Source organism: Ictidomys tridecemlineatus, chromosome 5 (assembly GCF_052094955.1).
Source record: "Ictidomys tridecemlineatus isolate mIctTri1 chromosome 5, mIctTri1.hap1, whole genome shotgun sequence".
Lineage (NCBI taxonomy): Eukaryota > Metazoa > Chordata > Mammalia > Rodentia > Sciuridae > Ictidomys > Ictidomys tridecemlineatus.
The window spans coordinates 180,191,141-180,214,259 of record NC_135481.1 but is presented as its reverse complement, the minus strand read 5'-3'; the positions used below and the strand labels follow the sequence as shown (position 1 = coordinate 180,214,259).

The following is a 23,119-nucleotide window of genomic DNA, read 5'->3' as shown; positions in this document are numbered from 1 at the left end:
ATAAACATTTGGACCAATAGATTAAGAGAGTTCAGAAATAAACATTCATATGGTCAACTGATTGATTTTCTTCCTTCCTTCCTTTCCTTTCTCCCTCCCGATTCTTTTTTCCTTGCAATACTGGGGATAGAATCCAGGGGCACTCTATCACTGAGCTACGTTTCCTGAATTTCATTTTTTATTTACAATTTATTAGTTCATTTTAGGTATACATAATATTAGGGATTATTTCAACATAATTATACAAGCAAGGACTATAATTTGCTCCAATTCAGTTCCCACTACTTCTCAAACTCTTCCTCCTCTCCTCCCTCCCCTGTTCCCTTTTTTCTACCCTATTGTTATTGCTTCTATTTATTTATAATTATTTTTAATTAGTTCCTTATGGATATACATAAAGGTGATATTCACTATGGTATATTCACATATTTTTGATTTAGAGACAGTGTCTAGACAAGTTGCCCTGCTGACCTCAAACTTACAATCCTCCTGCCTGTAATCGCAATTACAAGTTCAACTGATTTTCAAAGAAGGGAGGAAAGATCCTTTCCTTTGAGTAAGGAAAGAACAATCTTTTCAACAAATGGTGCTAGGAAACTGGACACCCAAGTGCAAAATAATGAAGTTGGACTCTTAACCTTGAACCATATAGAAAAACTAACTCTACCTGAATCTTTATCTAAATTTAAGAGCTAAAACTCAAACTACTGGAAGAAAACAGGGAAATTTCCATGACACTGAATGGCAATGATTTCTCAGATGTGACATCAAAAGCATAACAAAAGAAAAAAATAAGCCAGGCACAGTGACGCACACCTACCATACCAGCAACTTGGGAGGCTGAAGCAGCAGGACGCAAGTTTGAGGCCAGTCTCAGCAACTTATTATTTCAAAACAAAAAATAAAAAGGGCTAGGATGTAGCTCAGTGGTAGAGTGTCCCTAGGTTCAATCCCCAGTACTAAAAGAAAAGAAAAAAAGAAAAAAGAAAAAACATGAACTTCACATTAAAATTGAAAACAGTGTATGAGAGGCCATCACCCAAGAGAATGAAAAGACAACCTGTGAAATGGGAGATATATCTGTAAGTCCTATATCTCATAAGGGTCTAGTATTCAGAACATATAAACAACTTTCACTAGGCAACACTACCACCAGCAGCACAATCCAATTTAAAAATGGGCCAATTTCTCGGAAATGGACAATTTCTGGGAAAAAAAGATATACAAAAACCAACAGGCACATGCAAAGATGCTCAACATTACTGGTTGTCATAGAAATGCAGATCAAAACCATAAGACATTACTGTTCACCCATTAACATGGTTACTATTAAGAAATAGGTGGAGGAGATAACAAGGTTTGACAATGTGGAGAAACTGAAATCCCTATGCATTGCTTGATGGGAATGTAAAATGATGCAGCTGCTGAGGAAAATAGCTCGGTTTCTTCCAAAAGTTAAACACAGAATTATCATATAATCCAGCAATTCCACTCCTAGGTATACGCCCAAATGAACTAAAAGCAAAGATTTAGATACCAATATTCATAGCACCATCAGTCACAAGAGCCAAAAAGAGAAAACCAAAATTTCAACAGATAAACAAAATGTGATATACACATATAATGGAATACTATTCAGACATAACAAGGAACAAAACCTGGACACATGCTACAACATAGATAAACCTTGAAAACATGTGGTAGAGTACTCCCAACCCCAGCAGTTTTTCTTTTAATTGGTATGGAATTGTTTAAGGGGATGAAAGACTTCTGGAACTAGACAGTGGCAATGGCTATACAACATCGCCAATACCACTGAATTTTTTCTTTAAAATATTTTTAGTTGTAGATAGACACAATACCTTTGTTAATTTGTTTTTATGTGGTGCTGAGGTTCGAAACCAGTGCCTCACACGTGTGAGGCAACCACTCTACCACTGAGCTACAACCCAAGACCTACCACTGAATTTTATACTTAAAATGGCTGAAATGATAAATTTTGTTATGTATATTTTACCTGTTTCATTGATTTATTTTTAGTACCAGGAATTTAACCCAGGGGCACTGAACTACATCTCTAGACCTTTTTATTTTTTGAGACAGGGTCTTGTTAAGTCACTAAGGCTGGCCTTGAACTTGCAATCCTGCTGCCTCTGCCTCTTCAGCAGCTGGGATTACAGGTGTGTGCCACTATACCTGGCCTTCTACTACATTTCCATGGACATTTCCATGGGACAGCCTCGGGCACAAGAGACTGTCTGAAAGACCTTCATTCACCTTGGCTCTCTGCTGCTCTGCTTTGCAATGTTTTCCCAGCATGAAGTGTGGCTGCAGGATAATAGGGTGACCTACTAAGTAAAGTGAGTGGGATCTACACAATTGTGCGTTGTTTCCCTTTCAACCCGGTCACTTCAAAGGTTGTGTGTGGGCCAGCAGGGTAGCCATTTTTCACCTCAATTCTGCCTACTTTGAGAATGGCCCTCAGAGCCCGAGACTCATTTAGTTTTTTCCCCAGAATCCTCAGAGTTGGCAGATCTTCATCCTCCCAGGAAGGATCTGACTTCTGGAAAGAGGCCAACATCACTGAGTTCCAAATGTGGTGAATCAGGTGGGGCATCACGCTCAGGAATACCATTTTTGGTCAAATACAAGGTATCACAGTCAGACTCCAGGCAGATTGTTTGGAGTGGCTCATAAACTGGCCCTGGAGTGAATTCCAAAGCAGATGCCAGAACAACTTCACTGGAAGAACAGCACAGCCCCTCCAGGGCACCAGCACATGGCTCCCAAAGTTTTAAGAAAGCGGTCTCATTTCTCCAGTTGCACCTCGTAAAGTAAAATGTTCTTGGCCCCAAGCTTTATTCTTAAGGCTGTAACAGGTCTACTGGGTTTATCAATACTCAGATTTATTAGTGTTACTAAAAGCAACATTATTATTGATATTTGAGGTAGGTCTTTGGAAGGATAGGGCAGGCATCCAGAAGTTGGAGGCAGAGTTTGATTCCATCAGCAAATAGCTACACTTTGGGTGATCCCTTGACGTCTTAGAGACTTGTTCTCCTGAGACAAGCAACATTATCTCTTCAAAGTATAATGCATTTAGGCTATTTTTAAAAGTGGCATCTAGGTAATAGATAACAAGAGTCATAAGTGATTATATCCTTTGACTGAACAATTTACTTCCTAGAATTTATAGAAAGGAAACAATTCAAAAGAAGAAAAAGCCTTCAGGTACAAAAAAGTTCATAGCAGTGCTATTCATAATACTGGAAAACAGGAAGTAACAAAGTACCCTACAATAAGGAAGCAGCTGACCCAATTACACTTTGCTAAAATCTAGATGGGATAAAATATTGTGTTATCGGCTAAATCTTTGCAATATAATACTAATTAAAAAAACAAACAACTGTATAAACAATGTGTTTGCAATTACGTATATCGTATAACGTTATTTCACCGGTTGTCATGGAAATGTCATGATTTCACCGGCTAAAGATCAAGAAACCACTAGAAAATGTAAATAGTTGCTGTTAAGGTGAAGGACACTAGATTTGAATTTTTTAGAATGTTACTGAAACAATGAATCAGTTTAAAAGAAAAACTCATGCCTTATCTACTTGCTTCTCAAGACTTTTGCAATAGTACAATTAAGTACTGTTCAATAAAACTTTTTGCAATGACAGAAAAGTTGTAGACGTTTTCTCCAAATGGTGGCCACCAGCCACATGTGGCTATTAAGTACCTAATACAGCTAAAGAGGAACTAAATTTTTAATCTGAATTTTATTTACTTTTAATAAACTTAACTATAGGTACATGTGGCTAAAAGTGCTCTCCTGGAAGCACAGGTATAACAGGAGCGTTCAAAGGTCTACAAAAGACTCCCCCTATGCTGCACGTGCTTCAAAGCTCCCACCTGTTTCCTCATTTTCTCTGCATCTTGTATTTACCTCCCAGTCTGCCCCTCAGTACTTCTGCGTTTTCCTTTCCTGTTACAGCCATCACTGGAGTCCTACACATTCTTCAGATCTCAACTAGGAGACTCTCACCCCTGAGACTCCACTACCTGGGACAGGGCCGCTGCAAATCATTTGCCAGATACTGTGCACAGCACTTTATGAATCAGCTTCTCATTCCCTGCACAACCACTGTGGAGGTGGGAATTACTACCATGGATGAGGAAACTGAGGCTTGGAGAGGTCAGGTGGCTTAGCCAGGGATCACTAAGCCATGAGCAAAGTCAGGATTCAAAGTGGCTGGCTCCTCCACTGCCAGAGCTTTATTGCTAGGTCAAGAGGAGTGACCTACTAGTGAGCCATGGAAACCATTTGGAAGGCACCAACCAGCACTTTCTCTTTTTAACTTTATTAGCCAGCACTTAATTTTAATAAAATTAATTATTTTATTTTAATAAAATAAATAGCAACAGAAAATATTGGAGTGTATCACATTGGTAAGGGCTATCTCAGATGGATTTCTCATATGAGGATTTAAAATGTATTTTCTATTGTTTGAGAAATGTTAGTGAACCATTCATTATAAGGCTTTCTCTGAGTGAAAGAGGAGCCACTGAAAGGTTCAAGCAAAGAAATTACAAGATCCTTCTGGCTGCTGTGCTGAGAACAAAATATAGAAGGAAAGAGCGGAAGCAGTGAAACCAGATAGACTATTATAACAAGTCAAAGACAAGGCAAGAGGGCTGGGGTTGTGGCTCACTGATCGAGCGCTCTCCTGGCACACATGAGGCATTGAGTTCAATCCTCAGCACCACATAAAAATAAAACAAAGGTATGTGTCCACCTACAACTAAAAAAATATATATATATATTATATATAATATATATGTATATGTATATATATATAAAGACAAGTCAAGAGCAGTGAAAATAGAACTTCTCAGGTTATAAATATGTTTTGAAAAGAGGACTGTTCAGGTGAAATCTGAAAGAAGTAAAATGATCCCCAATGAAGGGGAATGATTCTGTATGATACTGTAATGGTGACCAGCAGACATTAAGCAGTCATCAAAAACTATAAAAACTGTCAAGTGCAGTGGTGCATGCCTGTAACTTGTGACTCAAGAGGCTGAGGCAGGAGGATCACAAGTTCAAGGCTAGCCTGGGCAACTTAGACCCTGTCTCAAAATATAAAATAAAAAGATATGAGCTAGGGTTGTGGCTCAGCAGTAGAGCACTCGCCTAGCACATGCAAGGTGGTGGGTTGATCCTCAGCATCACATAAAAATAAACAAAATAAAGTAAAAAAAAGGGATGGGGATATAGTTCAGTGGTAAAGCAACCCTGGGTTCAATCCCCAGTACTTCAGGCTGTAAAATTTTATGGCACGAAGAGCAAACTGAATGTTTTAAAATGCTAATATTTTTTTAAAAATCACAGGTCCAGAAATCTCAGGATGGAATACAGATGGTGACATTCTGAATCCAAATGTATTATAAACAACTTCACTGAAAGGGTGGAAGGAATAAGATGATGACCTACATAACTTTAGAAATAAGAGGTCTGTAAAACAAAAGTCAAAAGGAACATCCATATGAATTATGCTCTAGTTGATAAAGTTGCTTTCAACAAGGTATACAGGTAAACAATTCTGAAAACCCTATACGAGTACACCAGAATAAGCAAAGGGATGGTGGCAGTCATAGGTGGAGTGGGAAGTCACAGATTAGAAAAGGAAACTAGAATAATCCACACAGTAATAAGGAATGAGCGTTGAGGAATCAATATGCTTAGTTTACTAGATACAGTTACATATAGAAATATTTATAGAGGGCTGGAGTTGTGGCTCAGTAGCAGAGCACTTGCCTTGCACATGTGAGGCACTGGGTTTGACCCTTAGCATCATATAAAAATAAATAAAAAAAAATACATTGTGTTCATGTATAAGTAAAAAAAAAAATTTAACAGAAGTATTTACAGATACATGTATATACACATATGTCTCTTATTCTGTCCACTTACATGGTCTAGAAGCAAGGACACCCCAGTAGCAATGAGCACAACATATGTCCAGATATTAGTTTCTGGGCCATTCTCCAATAAAAGGAACCAAGACTCCTTGGTAAACGGCTAATTCGAAGACTGGGGAAGAAATATACAGGATGACCCTGATGCATAAAAATATGTAAGTGCTTAAAAAAAACTAAGCAAACAAATGAAATATTAAGGGGGTTACATCAGCAGGAGAGCTCCCAATAGCAACACCTGAAACAATCAGAGCAACAAAATAAAGTAGTAATAGGTTACAACCCAAAGTACAAAATAAATACCTAGTCTATACTGACAAAAATAAATGTTTGAATAATAAATGGTGGAGCACAGAAAAATCTCCCATGGAAGCCAGACACAGTGGCACTCATCTGTAATTCCAGCTACTTAGAGGCGAGACAGGAGGACCACAAGTTCAAGACCAGCCTCAGCAATTTAGCAAGACCCTGTCTCAAAATAAAGAATAAAAAGGGCTAGGGATATAACCCAATGGTAGAGTGCCCCTGGATTCAATCCCCAGGACCAAAATAAAATAAAATCTCCACAGAGAATTCCGAATAATTTATGTAGATACTCCACTTTTAAGTGTGGGGCATAATTCCACACTTCTAAACGTGGGCTGGGATAATTACTTTCTTCCAAGAGTATATGGTATGAAAATGCAGTGAGAGGAGTGAATTTACAGTAAAACAAAACAAAACCCCGACTACTGCCTCAAGCCAACAGTGATAACTCATACTGGTTCTCTGTACTCTCCTTGAAACCCAGTCTAAGCAGAAGAAGTGACAAATCCCAACTGGTAAATTATTCAGCAAAGTATCTAACCATAATCCCCAAAACTGCCAGGATCACTCAAACAGGGAAAATATGAGAAACCATTACAGCCAAAAAGAGTGAAAGGAGACATGACTATTAAAGGTACTGTGGTCGGGGCTGTGGCTCAGTGGTAGAGCACTTACTTGCCTGTCATGTGTGAGGCACTGGGTTCGATTCTCAGCACCGCATATAAATAAATAAAATAAAGGTCCATCAACAACTAAAACAATGTTAAAAAAAAAAAAAAAAAAGAAGGTACTATGGTCACCTAAATAGGATCCTGGTACAGAAAAATGGCATTAGGGCAAAAACTGAGAAAATCTGAATAATTTGGCAAATGTACTGCATGAGAACTCCCTTCAGTATAGTCACAATAATTTTGTATATCTGAGTGGCACACACATGTAATCCCAGTGACTCCAGAGCTGATAGGATGGCAAGTTTGAGGTCAGCCTGAGCAACTTAGCATGACTCCTTTCAAAATAAAATAAACATAAAAAGGACTAGGGAGGGCTAGGGATGTAGCTCAGTAGTAAAGCACACCTGGATTTAATTCCCAGCACACACCCCAAAATTATATAATAAAAATTATGCGAATGTGGTCTTTCTCTCAAAATATTCTTCCCGTACTCACCCTTCCTGGGGTGAGGACATAATGCCTACATAATGAGATTAGGTGAGGTGAGTGATGTAGGCACTGTGATGTAGTGTTAAGCTACTATTAATTTTCATTTGCTTCAATTGATCCTGAATCACAGGCTAAGACAACCATGGGCGGTTGGATGTCAAGAACAGATAATGTTGATGGCTGGGGGCTGGGGATTCTTTTTTTTTTTTTTTAAATATTTTATTAGTTGTTGATGGATATTTATTCATTTATTTATATGCATTGCTGAGAATCCAACACAGTGCCTCACACATGACAGGCAAGTGCTCTACCACTGAGACACAACCCAGCCTTGGCTGGGGATTCTTTATAGGAGAATTTTTTTGTGGCAAAAATCTTTCAGAAGAACACTATAATCAAAAGTTATCTCTTGGGCCAGGGGTTGTGACACAGTGTTCACTTGCCTGGCATGTGTGAGTCACTGGCTTCGATTCTCAACACCATATATGACTAAAATAAGGTCCATCAACAGAAAGTATATATGTATACACACACACATATTTTTTAAAAAAAGAAAAAGAAGTTCTCTCTTCTTTTTAAGTTTAAATGTGTCACCTCAGACACTGTAATCGTTTGGTAATCACATAAGAGATTTTAATGCTGTGTTCATCCAAGGACCACATACATAATTTTGTTCTTTAGTGAAAATTCAAAACACTTTGGCAAATTCTGATAACACCCACTCTGCTACAGCTTCTTCAAATTCCCTACTTGTTAACTTGATGGCCTTCAACATTCTTCCACTTCCGCTAGAAAGGTGGTAGTTGCAACCTCTTCAGTAATTTTTATATTTTGCAGTTCAAATCTATCCTTGAATCTGTGTAACCATCCCCGACCTGCATTAAATGGCTTCATGTTTCAGGGGATCCCTTGCTGAAATCTTCACGCAGACTCAATGCTTTCTGGTACCAAACACTGTCGTCAATAGGAACATTTTCTCTTCACTTCTTCCACCCACAAATTTAATGCCTTTCCATCTTCACTAAGCACTTACCACACACTGTGACTATAACTTTCGCAAGCTGAGGTATGACAGCACGACTTTCTTCTTCACAATTTCATGGACAGGAGATTCATTCCTACCATAGATTTTAGCAACCTCAGCATACTTTATTTTCTTTCCTTAGTCAGCTTAGAAGAAGGACTTTTTGGCTTGTCTTGGGCATATCCAAATTGCCAGCATCACTCATCTTGGGCTTGGGGCCTACTACTAAGTAAAATAAGAGTTGCCTGAGCACAAGCATCGCAGTGCAGCATCTGATAACTCAGATGATGGCTGTTAAGTGACCACTGAGTCGGTAGCACATACAGCATGGATTCATTGTACAAAAAGGATGATTCACGTTTAGGACCAGAAGGAGAGGGATGGCGCGAGATTCATCACGCCACTCACACCTCACAATTTAAAACTTACCAATTGTTTATTTCTCGAGTTTTCCACTTAATATTTTCAGACCACAGGTACGTGAAACTGCGGATAGGTGAGAGAATATTGTACTCATTTCCCCCTTTCCTTAGAGAACTAATGCATCCTCAGACACTGAGGCTCTACATTCACTACCTCCTGTAATGTTCAGGACAGGCCTGTGTGCCCGTTTTACAGAGGTGCAAATTGAGAACCAGAGAGGAAATGCGACCAGCCCACAGTTGCACAGCGATGCAAGGCACACTGGGGATCCGAACGCCGGGCCGACTTACTCCAGAGCTGAGGCTCCACCTGTTGCAGGAGTGGCTGGACTTGGCTGTGAGGAGCCCGGCGTTCCGGCCCGGGCTTGGGACTAAAGAGCTGGGCGGCCCCAAACCCTCCCAGAAACTCCAACTCCCCACTACGAGTCACTTGCCACGCGTGCCCTGGCCGCCGCCCCATCACCCGCCCCTCCGCTCGGTTCCCGCCACAGCTCCAACTCCGCCCCGCCCGGAACCCCGGCCCGCGGCCCGCTCCTCCGCACTCACCTCCCGCGCCGCCGCGCTGCTGCCCCGGAAGTAGCTCCCGTGACCCCGGGTCCCGGAAGTGACGCGCCCGCGTTGCCGGGGTCGTGGCGAGCGCGGCTGCTGGGCTTCCTTGGGCTTCGTTGGGCTTTCCTCCCCTGCACTGGGAGCCTTGCAGCGAGGCCGGGGGAGGAAAGGCCCAGACCCTCTCTATTCCCCAAGCCCTTTGTCACTTAACACGTTTCAGGAAGCCTTTACAGAAGCCTTAAATCCAAGTCAGGCCCTGAGCTAGGAGCCCACAGCAGAAGGAAGTCAGCATGATTCGTTGGAAAAACATCCCTCGAGCTTCTTGTGCCGAGGGAGATGGAGGGAAATAATTAAATGAACATGGAATCATGATACGTGTTTGAAAGGCAAAGAACAGTCTCTGATTAGAAGGGGCGGGCCACGTGGCTGGGTTAAAGGAGACCCAGTTGGTTAGACAGAATGCGGCACCCAACCTCCACCGAGCGCGAGGATGACTGCCTCTTGAAATCCGCGACCCGTGTAACCCATAGGACATGGTGGAAATCATGGAGCACCACTTTGAGATTAAGTCAGAAAAGACATTGCAAGTTCCTCTTTGCTCTCTGGATTACTCAGGGAAAATCCCATGCTGTGAGGACACCAGGGCAGCCTTATGGAAAGGTTCTCGTGGGTGGTCATCAGACCTGCCTACGACAGCTCCAACTCGGTCAATTCAGCCAAAAGTATGAGCCACCTTGGGAGTTGACTCTTAAGTCTCAGTTCAGATGACTGTAGGTAGCCCTGAGAAAGATCTTGAGAATAATAACCTCATGACTGGGGAAACACCCAGCAAAGCTACTAGGATCCCTGACCCACAGAAATTAAAATAATAGTACAGGAATTATAAATTATAATGTATTTCCAAGCTCTGATTTCAGAATTATTTATCATGCCTCATACATAACTAATACCTAGAGGACAGAGGAAGGGTTAGATGCTAGACATTAAAAATAAAATGAGACCTATCTTACCTTAATGAATATCTTGGCCTGTAATTCCAGCTATTGGGGAGGCTGAGGCAGGAGGATCACAAGTTCAAACCAGCTTCAGCAACTTAGCAAGGCCCTAAGCAACTTAGTGACACCCCATCTCAAAATAAAAAATGGCTGGGGATGTGGCTCAGAACTTAAGTGCCCCTGGGTTTAGTCCCCAGTATCAAAAAATAAATAAAAAAGAATATCATTCTGGGCCAGTGGAACTAACACAGTGGAACATACCAATAATCCCAACAACTCAGGAGGCAGGGACAGGAGGATCACAAGTTCAAGGCCAGCCTTAGCAGTTTAGCAAGGCCTTCATTGTCTCCCAAAAAAGGGCTGGGTTGTAGCTCAAAAATAAAGTATCCCTGGGCTCAATCCCCAGTACCAAAAGAAAAAGAAGAATCAATCTCCCTGCCCCCTCCCTCTCTTTCCAATGTTTGGGATGGAACCTGGGACCTCACCTACCACTGAGCTTCACGTAGGAGTTTGTTCTCTCTTGGAGGACAGGGCAGAAATTCACTAATCTCCCGATATGTGAGGTAATATGGGAAATACAAAGATGCAAATTTGTTTAATAAATTCCTATGGAGGGCTGGGGATGTGGCTCAAGCGGTGGCGCGCTCGCCTGGCATGCGTGCGGCCTGGGTTCCATCCTCAGCACCACATACAAACAAAGATGTTGTGTCCGCCAAAAAATGAAAAATAAATATTGGGATTCTCTCTCCTCTCTCTCTCTCTCTCTCTCTCTAAAAAAAAAAAATGTGTTCCTTCCTTTCTCTCTTCTCTACTTTCAATAAATAAATAAATAAATAAATTCCTATGGAGTTTCTGCTCCATATCCTGCATGATGTCACTAGGAAGACAATGTGAATAGGTTGGACTCTATCCTGACTGTGTCAATCCCACAGACAAATGTATACTTACAAAGCATGAGATGAATTAGGAAGAAAGAAAAGAAACCATGTGAATAAATAAAATGAGAGATACAATCAAGATAGATTGATCAGGGAAGACTCTCTGAGAAGGTAACATTTAAAGTAAGAAAGAAGAATGAGTAGGAATTTACCAGGCAAAGAGAGGAAGGAAAGAGCATAGTGGGGGCATAGGCAGAGGTTGGTCAGAAATGGATGGAGCAGCGAGAACTGAAGCCTGAAGGTGACATATAGAACAGGACCTGGTACTTGTCCTAGAGGAGCCCTCTATGGGGTATGATGAGAAGGGTGATTTATGGATTGAATTAAGTCCCCCCAAAATATATGTTGGGATCCTCACCTCAGATTCCTCAGGATATTATCTTAGTTAAAGAAAGGCTTTTAACAAAATGATCAGGTTACAATGAGGTCATTAGGAGGTCTAACACAAAAAGGAGAAGCTTGGACACAGGTGCACATATAAGGAGGATGTCATGTGACAACAGAGAGGTATTGGGGTGATGCTTCTACAGCCAAGAAACACCAAAGATGGTCAATAAACCACTCAAAGCTAAGGGAGAGCCAAGGAAAAGATTACTTAACACCCTTATAAGCTGTCAATAGACACCTTGATTTCAGATTCCTTGCTTCCAAGAACTGAGAAAATAAATATCTGTTGTCAAGCCACCCCTGCTCGTGGTATGTACTTCATTATGGCAGCTCTAGTATATAGTTACACAGATGCTTTGAAACCTGTTACTCTCTGTATCCAAATGTAAAAGATCCCTGGTGTGACTGCTGCAGGTACAGCTACTTTCTCACCTTCTAGAAGCTTCTTGAGGTCTCCAGCTGAGTTTTGCTCATCTCTGTGCCTACATGGCTCCATTAGCACCACAGCACGGTAGGTAGCTTCGTGGCATGTGTGTTCCTGTCCATAATATCTATGCAAGCACAGAGCTTCATTATGAAGGAGATAACATTGAAAAAGAAATGATCTCTGCTCTGAAAAAAAAAAATCTGAAGTAGCTTAACATGTGATGTGGTGGACTGATTTTATCAGTATTAATTATAACTGTCAGGCTGGGGTTGTGGCTCAGAGGTAGAGCGCTGCCTAGCATGCCTGAGACACTGGGTTCGAGCCTCAGAACCACATAAAGTAAAATAAAGACATTGTGTCCACCCATAACTAAAAAACATATATATATTAAAAAATTATAGCTGTCATTTATCATATATTCACTACTTTACACAGATGAAATTCTTCTCCCGGCAACTCTACAAGGTAGACATTATTGTTCCTACCTTATAGGTGAAGGCTAGAAAAGTTTAGCAGATTGCGTGCCTGTATAACCATCGCAGAACCCAGCCAACCTGCACAAGCCAGCTGAGTGCCCTAGGAAGAGGGGAAGGATGGGCAGACACTGAGGCATCCGCGAAGGCTTCATAACTGCCATCCTCTAGGCAGTGCAGACATCCTCCATGTACAGCAATGTCAGGGACCTGTCCATCTCAGAATCCATGGGACTCCAACAGCAGTGGGGACTTACCCCTTTCTGACTTTCTCTGGGTCTCCAGGAGCCTCGCAGCAAATAATGAACTTCGGTTGCTCAAGGCCTGCTCTCCTGCTTTCTGTCGGTGGGTCTGGGATGATGGGCTGGATTTGAATGTGGGAAAAGGAAAAGAGAGGGAACAAGACTTACTCTCCATCTCCCAGCCTTTGTCTTTGTTGGTCTCTCTTCCTGGAGTGCTGTCTTCTAGTTCTTCACAAAATAAGCTCATTCTCATTCCTTAGGGCTCAGCCCAAATATCAACATTTTTAGAAAAGGCTTCCCTGGTCACCAGCATAACTGATTGTGTTTTCCAAAGATAGCTGCAGCAGTAGCTCTCATCCTACGTAACTTTTTTCCTCAAAGCCCTGCGACAGCTTTGAGCCCCCATTTGTGGGGGGAAGCAAGGAGAGAGAGCTCTCTTCCCATAATGGCAGATGAATGGGGTGGTCAAGCTCTCTTCTCAGTTCTGGATGGAGATTGGATGCTGTTTCCACCATGTCTAATTGAGAGTCTCTACCCTGGACTCAAATCCAGAGGCAGGAATGCCTGCTGCAAGGGTCAGAGATTTGGGTCTTGTTCAGAGCAGGTGGCTCTTGGCACAGGATTTTGGCCACCCCTGGCCTTGGTGGTTTCTGCCTGAGCCTTACTGCAGTGTTCCCACCAGCTCCAGCGGGAAGCTAAGAACTATGGTAGATCCTGATGGATCCAGAATCTGGACCAAAACCAGACACTGCTGTCCTCTGGGCAGTGGGGACATCCTCCATGTACAGCAATGCCAGGAACCTTTCCATCTCAGAATTCGCGGAGCCCAACAGCAGTGGGTGTCCAGGAGCCTCCAGCAAATAGCAAACTTTGGTTGCTCAAGACCTGTTCTCCTGCTTTCTACAAGGTGTGAAGTCAAGGTCAGATCCCATGCACCAGGACCTTCCAGCAGGTCTGCTACAAAAGAGGACAGGCCACATTTGAATGCTGGGTCATTAGAAGGGGCATCCAATAGAATTTCTATCAGAAGATAAATCACACACCAAATCCCAGAGGGTCAACCTTCCTAAGAAAATCCCAACACCTGCCCTGTACTTGAGACCCGGATTTACACAGTTCTAACACCCAAAAATCTTTCTGTAGCAGGCACTGCCTGAGCACTGACTGCATTTCTGATAGAGACTGGGGATAAGACCTTGGGCTCTGGTGTGCAGAGACAGATGTAGCAACAAACTGACACAGTAGGATGTTTAAGTTCAGAGTGACACAGGTTTGGCAATCTCAGAAGGCTTCCTAAAGGAGGTAAAAGCCAATCCCCAAGAGAAGGGTACAGCAGAGACAGAGACCAGGCCAGGGCTTGCACTACTCCTACCACCACCACCCCCAAGCAGAGTCCAGAACTTCATTTCTCTGAAATGTTCAGTCATGGAAGCAGCACAAACTTCTTGTGCCCAGCATCTGGTTGGTATTAATTACCTCCACATTTATTAAGTGCCCCATTAAACTTGGCTCTGACAGCACAGTTGGCTCCCTGGGTTAAATCCACACTAAATATTCAATTATACACAGCACAAGCAGAATCATATCTGGCAGGGATTAGCTCACTTGTCCCGGGAAGGCGCTTTTCCAGCTGAATAACAATGGCTCCTTTTAATCATGTAGTGTTTTCCTCTTGAGGGACTTTAAGCTGGGCCGTCTCCCAAGGGAGACAGAAACTGGGTGTCATCCTCTCCATTTGTAGTTGATGAACTCCGGAAGAGAGCTGGCCCTCACCACATAAGCTGGAATTGTACTCCTCCTTCAGGGCCCAGCTCAAATTACTGCAGTCTTGAAGATTTCTTGGTTCCCTCATGAGAACCTCCAGGCAGCGTTTGACCGCAAAAGAAGCTCTGACCTAAGAAAAATGGCTGGGCCCTCGCTGCACACGGGGCCCTATGATAGGTACCTGATCTGCATTTGATCATCTGATCCTCCCAGCAATCCCAAAGGGGTGTTTCCATTTCCCAGCTGATGAAATGAAGGCATAGAGAAGTTGAGTGGTGGGTCTAGGATTAGTTGTATACTAATAAGTGTTACAGCCAGCCTCAACACCCGGTCTGCAAGCCCACACACAAGCCTGGTCCATTCACACAGTAAACATGCATTTATTGATCATTTACTATATATTCAGGGTTAGGTAGGAGTAAAATACTTTCCAGGGAAGCAGGAGTGGGGAAAATATGGTTCCTGCCATATCATCTAGCAAAGAAGACAGATTTAAAATACTCCCACAAAGGATTATTTAATTACTTGTCAGGCAATGTTAGTAGAAGTTTAACTGAGTTAACTCCTGCTCTCTTCCTTCTTGGAATCTCAGTTTTTTTCCAGCTAGAAAATCAGGATGAAAATAGCAGAAGACTAGAAGCAACCCCAATATCCATCAACAGGGGACTGTTAAAATAGAAGATGGTACACAGATCTACACCATGGGATATGCTATTAAGGTTGCTAGCTCAGCTCTTAAGAAGCATGAGGGCCGGGTAAGTGGCTCAGCATGTAATCCCAGCAGCTCAGGAGGATGAGGCAGGAGGATCACAAGTTCAAGACCAGCCTCAGAAACTTAGCAAGACCTTGTCTCAAAATAAAAAATGAAAAGTGCTAGGGATGAAGCTCAGAGGTAAAGTTCCACTGGGTTTGATCCCCAGGATGAAGAAGAAGAAGAAGAAGAAGAAGAAGGAGAAGGAGAAGGAGAAGGAGGCAACCCTAAATGCGGAAGGATCTCTAAGACATATTGAGTGAAAAAACAAGGTACAGAAAAGTGAGGATGGAGAGCTGCTGCTTCTGTGAATAATAAAAGGGGAAGGAGGAAAGGAATGTCCCTTGGTGTGCCCGGGCTCTCAGTGAGGATGCACAAGAACTAGGGGAGGGGTTCCCTCAGGGAGGAGACCAAGGCTCCTGGAGTTGGGAAGAAACTTAATGTGTGCCTTTTTGTGCAAAACTTTTTTGAGTTTTGCATTCTGTGCACATATTTTCCCCCCAAGATAAATTAATCAATCCAAGAAAAATCGAATACACCATTGTGACGAAGATAAAACTGCAGTCCAATTGCTCACACCAGCCTCCCTCCCACTGCTGTTAGATTCCAAGGAGAGGTCAACCGTGGCAGTCTCCTGGAAAATCTAAAACCTTTAGAACACATGTTGCTCATAATGAGATGAGAGGGGAAGGGAGGACCAAACAGAGGAGAAAGGAGGAAGAAAAGACAGGAGAAACAAAGAGGCCATGCTTAGATAGAATGACCCACAGAATAAAAATCCACAATCCACAGTTACTTCAGTGCCCCAGAGACCTCCAGGCAGTTATGCTACCTGCCTCTTTCTAGCCAGCTGCCAGGTTGCCATGGTAATGAAACAGCCTGCGTTAAGCTGATTTCTGATTCTGAAAACATATAAAAAAAAAAGAAAGAAAAGAAAAGAAAAAAAAAAAGAAAGCTGCAGATGGACAATGAGCAGAGAAGGTGACAGAATAAGAGGAGGCATTGGGGTGACCTTCTTAGGCTTCATATTTATTCCTCTTTGAAAACTGGTAGGGTGCAAACCTGAGCATGCATCTGAAAGTGGAAGCTAGACCAAACACAGATTTCTGGGTCCTACCCCGAATCCCTGATTCAGTAGGTCTGAGGTAGGGCATTTCTATCATATTTCTTGGAGGGGTGGATACCGCTGATTGGAGACCACATTTTGAAACCACTGTCCTAAGTGATCTCTAAAGGGATCTCCAACACAGGAAGCCGTGAGCAGTGGACCCAGCCCCCATTCACCCCAGACACATCTATTCCTTCCATTGGCCTCCTCCATCATCTAAGTGGCCGAAATGTCCTAACAGAAGGGCCCAGCATGGATTGCCAGATAGGCAGAGCACCTGGTGTGCCAAGGACTCCAAGGGTAGTGTCTGAGGTAGAGGCCAGCACCTCACATAAGCAAGAACATGGGAAGATTGGCCAGCGTTCCGGCAGCCTTTGCCAGAGCTCTCTCATAGGACCAATTAATGAGGTGTGATGGCCACAGGTGCTGCTGGGACAGAGAAAGGCAGCTGCCCAACAAGAGAGAAGCAGAACAAGGGCCAGGGCAAGTGGGAGAGGACTTGAAAATGACAGAAGCCAAGTCTTCAGGCACTGTAGTGACCTCATGGGATCCTGCATCTCCCTGAAACGGAGACAGGCAGACAAATCCAGACCCCAACACACACAGCCTGCTCAATAGGAAGGCAGATAGTTGAGTAGACTGCAATATCAATGACGAGATCCCCAAGTTCAAGATTTCTTGTGCATGGACACGTATTTCTAGAGTACCGGCTATGTGCCTGGTTCTGTGCTAGGTGGTGCACACATGGGTGTTGAGCAAGATGGCCCAGTCCTCATGCAGCTGCCCTTTAAGTAAAGTTGCTATTAAAAGAATCATAGAATTCAATGTGCTTAGGTTCTATAAGTGAATGATCTTATTCTTGGAAAATAATGTTCAAATATTTAGGCGTAAAGGGGAGATGCTACCCCCCGTTCCACGTGGGCAGCTGAACTTAAGGTCTCTCGTGTGAATTTACAGGGACACCAATTAAAACACAGACACACTTTACCTTCTGGAGAGTGGAGAAGCTTTTGGATGGCTTCTCCACTCTCGGCCTCAGGCTCCCCAAAAGGGAGAGCAAGAGAAAGTCATGAGAGGCTGGCAAGACAGAGAGAGAGAGAGAGAGAGAGAGAGAGAGAGAGAGAGAGAGAGAGAGAGTGCTTCAGAAGTGAGCTTTTATTTGGGGGACTCTTGTTCTTTAGAAAGTTCTAACCAAAAAAGGTCAGAAGGGGCAGGGTTACAAGGGACAAGTGAGTGTAACTCAACCTCAGGGGTGACACCTACATCTGAAGACCTTCTATTTCCCGGGCTGGGACAATGCTCAAGTCACCTCGAAATGATTGGCAGTGACAAGTCAGAGCCTTTTGCTTCAGGACTGGAAGGCATGGGTCATTCAGAGTGGCTCCCCCCAGGGCGAGATGTCTGGAAATTATTTGTAAGTGGTTCAGAGAAAAATAACCATTTTTTATAATATATTATTTATATGTGTGTGAGTGCAGATATAACTATGTATATAACATATATGTATTCATAAAGAGAGACAGAATGACAGAGTAAATGTGACAAAAATGTTAATAATTGTTGAATCCAGGAAAAGAGCATATGGGTTATTTTTTGTATTATTCTTGCAACTTTTCTGAGTCTGACATTATTTCAAAATTAAATAAGAATCACATTAGTACATGAAGAGTTATAACAGTGGTGAGCACTAGTTTTGTTTGTTTGTTTTGTTTTGGTAGCAGGAGTTGAACTCAGGGGTGCTTAACCACTGAGCACATCCCCAGCCCTATTTTGTGTATTATTAGGGTCTCACTGAGTTGCTTAGGTATTCCCTAAATTGCTGAGTCTGCCTTTGAACTCTTGATCCTCCGGCCTCAGCCTCCTGAGCCACTGGGATTACAGGTATGTGCCACTAGGGCTGGCCACTAGTTTTTCAAAGAACACCAGTGTGGAAGGACCTAGAATGTTGTGGCTTGTCTGAAACAAAAGCCAAGGAGGACTTCCTGCAGGGGGCAGGTCTGTAGGAAGGTCTGAGCAGAAATTAACCAGGGGGGAGGCGCTGCCTCCCAAGAAGGAACTCGGCCCAGCAGAGGCTGTGTGGTGGGAGACAGCCGGGCCCATTGGAGGAACTGAAAACCAAAGTCAGGGCAGCTGGAGCTGAAAGCCTCCACATCCTCTCCTCCATGCCGGATGGTGGAGCCCGGCAGAGGCAGGACTTGTGCAAGGCTTCTCTTCTGGCCCAGAGTGGAATCTGTTCTGTTTCTCCCTACCCAGTCTGGCTCCCCTCCAACCTCAGTTTTTAAGGCTCTGCTAATGCCGCTCCCCAGACCAAGGTCCCAGCAACATTTAACAACTTGATCTGAGGGCTTTTCACAGCTCCTTCCATTAGCTCCATCTCAGCCCTAAATCCCTGGTAGACATCCATCAATCAAATCCTTTACCTGCCAAAGGGGGTCATGGGGAGAAATTTGGGCTGTCATTTCAACTTATTGGTTCAATTTGCTTCCTAGGCTTTAGGCAACCGACTCCATCTGTGGACAGCTCGGCACACTTCCAGTGCTCTGCCTCCACTGCTGATTTCCTGAGAGCTCAATAGGGCTGACTTTCAATTTCCTGCAGGGGGTCAACCAAGTGCAACCTTGGTGATTCTGAAGTAGGGACTTGCGTAATGAACACATGGTGTCTCCATAGCATCCCTCATCTAGGTTATCCAAAGCATTTTGCAGATGTAGAGTAACATTGAACCAAATCTTGGTAACACTTTCAAAACCCCAGGAGGTAAGTGCCATTTTATTAGGTATTCATCGAACCAGGGAACTCAGAGGGAAACTTGAGGTCTTGTAGTCATTTTATAGAGATGTGAACTAACTTGCCCAAGTTCACAGAGCAGGTTCAGGTTTCTTTTTTTTTTTTTTTTAGGTTCAGGTTTCTTGATGCCCAATAGGACAGGGTCCATGTGACCCATTAATACACAAGGTGCATGTCATCCCAGGAAGCTAGCATTCCGGTCAACAGCCTACACGGAATCTATTATGAAGTGAGCAATTTGTATACCCTTGGTGGGAAATGAGCCCTGTGAATCTGTCTTCTTGTATTTAGCAGCTCCCTGTTCTGATATTTTTATCTGTTTAGTTTCACTTTAGACCTGGTTCCTATTTCACATTTATGACAAAAGTCCCTTGGGCTTGGAAAAGGGAAGTCAGAAAAGAGAATATTTTCTTTGATACTGTCCAAACCTTTCCATATCCCCCCCTCCTTTATAATATTTCCTTTCCCAGGCCAGAAAAGCTTTTCAAATCTCTTGCATTTCTAATCTCCTGTTCGCCTTGGCTGTAATTATCTTGGGAAAATTTAAATTCCTTATCACAGCACTGTGACAATATCAGCTCAAGTTAAACACGCCTTGCTTCCATTCTGAGGTCTTGTCAAATTGCCCTCAATAACTTCCCTCAATAGGAATTATTGTTAGATATTTTTAAAGGGGCAATAATAGGATTGTGACTACGTTAAAGAAAGAATCCTTATCTTTTTTTTGAGATACATATTGAAATATTTGTGGATGAAATGATATGAACTCTGGAGTTTGCTTCAAAATAATCTAGTGGGAGAAATAATAAAAAAAAATGTTTTTATGGTGCTGGGGATGGAGCTCAGGGCCTCAGACTTGCCAGGCAAATACTCGAACACTGAGCTACACCTTCGTCCATCTCCCAAGTTCTTTTTTGTGGCATCTTGCTCACTTCCATGCTCTCAGCCCCAGTCTTTGAATCTGTTGGTTTGGGACCTGAGGATAGGATTTGCCTCCCAGAGACTCATCAGAGAAGAAAGTGTGGGCCCTGGAGCCAAAGAGGCATAGGTTCAAATCCCATCTCCACTCTGAGGATCACAGGGACATTTCCTTGTCTAAGTTTCAATTTCCCCATCTGCAAAGTAGAAATAATAAACTGACAGCAAACAGCCTAGTTTTCTAATGGATCCTTCTTGTAAAGGTAAAGATAAAAAGGTAAAGAGGTTTGAAAAAAAAAAAACAAAACAGGCAACCTTTCTAAGGTTCCCCACTCCACATGCCCCTTTGTCCCTCAGGGGATCTTTTCTAAGCTCCAAGCTCAGGATCAGATTCAACGGTGTGTTCCCCTCGCCCTCCTAAGAATGAGTCCTAAGAATCCAATGTGTGCAAATCAGCGCTCATTGCTCCTTCTCTAGCCTGCTCCACCCGAGCATCCTGATTACCCTGCAAGAACCCAGCTCATTCTCAACATCCCTTCTTTACCCGCCCCATCCAGACACTCCAGGCCATGCTCCCATCCTCCAGAGCCCATCCCAAGTGCTCCCCACCACCTCCCTGGTCAGGCCCTGGGCATCACAGGCCTGGACAGCTGTAAAAGCTCACTAACTGGGCTCCCTCCTCCCACCTCTTGGCTGCTGACAACCCTCTCCTTCCAAAACCATTTCTTGGGGCCTTGAAAACCTTCTATGGATTCTCCCTACTAGAACTGGAAAGGCCGAGATTTCTTAGTATGACATTTGACACCCTGCCCAGCTTGTCCTTAATGCATTGTTCCAGAATTACCCACAATTTCTACCAATGAAGCCACAGGCCTGGGCTTCTCGGTCAGTAGTCCCTCACACCTGTGTCAGAATCCCTTGGGGCCTTAGTTAAAATCCCAGGACCCTGAATCCTACTCCACACAACTGAATACAGGGTCTAGGTTTAAGCACACAAAGATCTGAGACCCTTCACTCCAGCCACCCCAAACGACTTTGCTCCCCTAGGACCTGCTCCCGCTGGACTGATTTTCCCCATTTCTGCAAGGCCCTGCCTAAATGCTACGTCCTCTGCAAAGCCTTTCCTGCTCCTAAATAGAGCCAATTCCCCACCCACTCTTCTCCACGGCACCTTGTGCTCACTTCTAATATAGACCGTGCGTATCACACTGTATGTAATTATCTGCTTGCCCACCGCCTGCTGAGCTAGAATGAAATCTTCGGTGAAGCAAGTCCACAGATGCCACGAGTCCCCAGCAGAGCCAACAGAACAGAGCGGGTACTTGATGAGTATCAATTCATTGGGTCGTGTATTGCTTTTTCTGTTTCCTGAACAAGCACAACACTTAGCACCGGCGGTGTTATTACACCAATGTCTGGTGGACGGATTATCAACGGATGGTTGAAGGCAGGGATGAATGATGAAATATGCAAATAAATTGATAGATAATGACTTTTCATCATCCATGGATATGGGGACGGTCTAAACTGAAGGACATATAAATTGGGTCAGAGGTCAGGCAGGAGTCTGGACTTTTGGATCCAGATTCACTGGTGAAATTGCTACACCAATCACAAATGTCACAAATGTCACCATCACCATGATGAATGCATGAAAAGTTCAATACCCTCTTCCATCACATTCTTCCTGTCATTGGCCGCAGGAAATCTTTACTTGTCACATTTGTCACTCCACCTGGTAGGACCCATAGAGACCCTACTGAGACCACTCAATGGTGAATGCGATATTTGTGGTGGGGCTGGCAGGAGATCAGCCTGCTCTGGGGCAGCAGAGCTCATCTGGAGAGAGGCAAGCATCACTCATGACCCTGGCGACCCCATTTACTATCTGCCTGAGATTAAACAAGTTACCCAGGGATGTCCAGCTCCCTCCACCACACAACCAGAGCGCTCTGTGTTCCTGACCCTTACAGTTGCTGAATGAGACGGTGTGCATTACGTGACTAGCCTGGATGCTGTTATGCTGCTACAATTCAGGACAACTCCATTCCTGTCAGCAACCGGGTGCTGCAGGTTGGTGCTGACCCAGGGTGACAGAAGTAGATTCCAGATTCTGGGGTTTAGACCCAGGTTCTGGCTCCAACAGGGCTCAGCCATTAGGGAGCCAGGAGCTGGGTGGGGCAGGACATGGGGGCTGATTTTCTTTCTGCTCTGTGACCTTGATGGTCAGGGACTAGCTGATGCAGGGTGGGGGAAGGTCAAGAGTCTGGGAGCTTGGGGGCTCTGGAGGAAAAAAAAACACCCAGAATTCTGCTTCTGGGCTGCGGGTGGGGGAACTCTTTGGCCTTGAGTCTGGAGCCCAGGTTTTTGGCCACTGGGGCTGTTTGAGTTCCCTTAACTGCACTTTTGTGGCCATAGAGAGGAAGTGAGGCCATAACCCAGCCCTGACATTTCCTTGCCACTTCAGATGGGAAACTGGAAACGGGAGTCCCAGACGGGCCTCGGTTCACCCTGTAGTGAGAAAATAAGGGGAACTGACTGTCTGTGCAGGTCCCCTCCTAAGATCCTCCAGTTAAAGACTCCAAGTGTAGGGAGGGGGTGCCGCCCTATACAAGCCCCCTCCTTGCTGGAGTATGTTTTTGTCTGGTGAGTGAGGCTGAGGGCCAGGAGCACCTCAGACAAGCCCCCTTTTGGTCTTTCACACAGCCTCAATTAACTGGAAACATAGCTGAGAATATGGGCCAAGAACTAAGAAGCAAGAGAGGTTTTGGTGGCCGAGGAAAAGATGGCATGACAGACCTGACCTAGACCACTTGGTAGTCCCTGGATTTCACAAAGAACAAAGCCCCATGTGTGGGGCCTCAGGCGTGGGTAGCAATCCTGACA

The 23,119-nt window shown here is 43.8% G+C and overlaps 1 protein-coding gene across 4 annotated transcripts in view; it reads right to left on the bottom strand.

Moving 5' to 3' along the window:
* The window catches only part of Manbal (mannosidase beta like), a 28,337-nt gene extending 18,779 nt beyond the window's left edge, over nt 1-9,558 (bottom strand). The window contains exon 1 of one of the 4 annotated variants that reach the window (XM_078051760.1): nt 9,441-9,558. The gene's annotated coding sequence lies outside the window, so the exon portion shown is untranslated. Of the gene's footprint in view, nt 1-820; nt 960-8,901; nt 8,965-9,185; nt 9,342-9,440 lie in introns of those variants that run through there. The other 3 variants (XM_078051762.1, XM_078051763.1, XM_078051761.1) reach the window with 3 other exon arrangements.
* Nucleotides 9,559-23,119: the final 13,561 nt, after the last annotated feature.